The sequence below is a fragment of the Phyllostomus hastatus genome, unplaced genomic scaffold (assembly GCF_019186645.2).
Source record: "Phyllostomus hastatus isolate PE091 unplaced genomic scaffold, TTU_PhHast_1.1 phas_contig_38, whole genome shotgun sequence".
NCBI lineage: Eukaryota > Metazoa > Chordata > Mammalia > Chiroptera > Phyllostomidae > Phyllostomus > Phyllostomus hastatus.
In genome coordinates, this window is record NW_025333869.1 from 27,085,368 (window position 1) to 27,087,623 (window position 2,256).

Here is a 2,256-nt window from a genome sequence, read left to right on the forward strand (position 1 = left end):
GCCCTGAGAGGGAGAACCACGAGGCCTGGACAGAGTGGGGACCCCCACAGCTTTAGAAGGGGAACCACGACCTGGTTTTAGCAGAGATCCCGGCGACTCAGCCAAGGGTGCCGGGAACCCAGGGAGGTCTCCCAGTCGAGATGGAGGACTAACTAAGAACCAGAGGACTGCCTGAGCCATGGACTTCTATTTCCTTTCCTGAGATACGGTACTCTGGACTGGGCAAAAGGGGAAGGAAGGAAAGACTGTGACTGTGTTTGTGGGTGTTTTAAGGGACTTTGAGATTTTTGATAAAGGCATTAGGTCACTACTTTAAGTTAGTATAACATTAAATAAACATTTCCTTTCCTTTTCACGAATCTCTGGCATTGAGAGACGTCTTTCCTCGGGCGGCGGACATAACGGACCCGGGGCCTTCTTTCAATAATAGTATATTGTCCCAGGCCCCCCTTGTTGTGTTCTGTAACAGTTTTTGGCGACCCAGATGGGACGATAATTGTCCGTGGCAGACCGACCCCCTCAGGTGTGAGAGAGTGAGACTTCAGAGTTTCCCCGTCTCGAGAATTACTCTGCACTCCTCCTGAGGGCATCGGCCGCCTATCATGCCTGGAAAGGTGAAAAGGAAACGAAACGGGGAGGGAGCAGAGATGTGAAAATGGTTTGGTTGAAAACTGGTTTTTGTACACCGTTTTGGAATAATGGAGCTGTGGATAATGGTTTGGTTAGTATGCTGCTCCCAGGTTGTCCCTGTCTGCTCACTTACAGTTTCGGTGAGCCCAGGTGGCAGTAAGGGAACCTGTACTCAGGTTTGGGGAGGAAGCAAACCCCTATGCTCTGTAGGCCGAGCCTTCATGTATGATGGGGATCGGACAGCAAACCATGTGGGTGTGTCGCCATTTTGGGTAAAATGGAGGATGAGCCACGTGAGTGCCCCACCGTGGAGGGTGGGTTGTGCATGGGCACCGCCATCTTGGACAACCCTGCATGCATGGGCGCCGCCCTCTTGGAACTGGACCAGGTGGTGGGCCAAGGGCTCTCTTCAGATTATGGGCTGTATGCTCCTACTGTGTTGGCACTGCTTCAGTCAGGTTCTCTGTGTAACTGGTTCTGATAGGAATGGCTCTGGTTCTGAAGGTCATGAACTGAGGTCCAAAGGTGACCATCTGATATATAGGGTGTTTGCAAGGTCTAAGCTTCAGAAAGCTGCAGGATGTCCCTGCGAATCTAGGGACTTTTAGTGGAAGGTACCTGTAGTGTCAGGGACTTTTGGCTGCCACATGCTGAGTTTAAGTACTGAGTTTAAGTATAGTCCTTCCCAGTGTGGGAAAGGAACCAGGGTTAAAAGAGATTGATGGTTAAATCTGGATGTGAAAATTATGTGTAAAAGATGTGAAAGTTTTAAACCTGGAGTAAGGGAAACCTGAAATACCTGTTGCCGGTTTCATGGGAAAAGAGCAAAATTCTCACATTGGTTTTGTTTCTGGATCAGAAACTTTCTGTACTTTGAGACCTAGGAAAAGGTCGTCTGTAACCGGTTGGGGAGCATGCCTTTGCCACGCGGGACCCAGGAAGGGTCATTTGGGGCTGACAAGTGCTTCAGCCAGAGGCAAAGGGGGCATGTCTCTGCCAAGAGACCGGACCTGAAGGAGCATGTCTCTGCGAGGCACCAATGGACGCATTGGTGCAAGAGAATGCTTCTACCTGTGTATTATTCTGGAACTCTGTGTTTGGATTTTGCTCTGTATCTGCTCTGCAAAGGAAATTGAGGATTCCAGGGAAGGTTGAAACTTCACACTCTGTAGGAAAGTTTTGAGAAGCCTGGTGGATATCAGAAGGAAAAGGATTTTCCTTCATGCTTTGTATTTTTCTCCCTACCTGATCCCTCCAGAATTTGGCATTCTGAAGGAGTGATAATATAAGGTTTCTTTGCATAAAACCAATAAGACCAGTCGTTAATAGTGGTTTTGTTAACTGAGACTTTGACTGGAATGTCACGCCTGAAGGAGGCATGTATGGGTTCTGGTCATCACCGGAAAGCCCTGAGGAACTGGGATTGACTTGTGAAGCTAGCGTAAGCCCACAAAAAAGCCTGGTACTTTGGTTGGTTGTGTGGTTCATGGCAGTCTTTCCAGGGAAGGAACGAAGGTTGCTTTTCTGAAAGATGGCCAAAAAGGAACCTGTAAGCACAATGGAAGCCTCAAGGATTTGAGTGAAACAACTGGTACAGGCGAAGCCAGATGGCGGATGTGTGGCTCT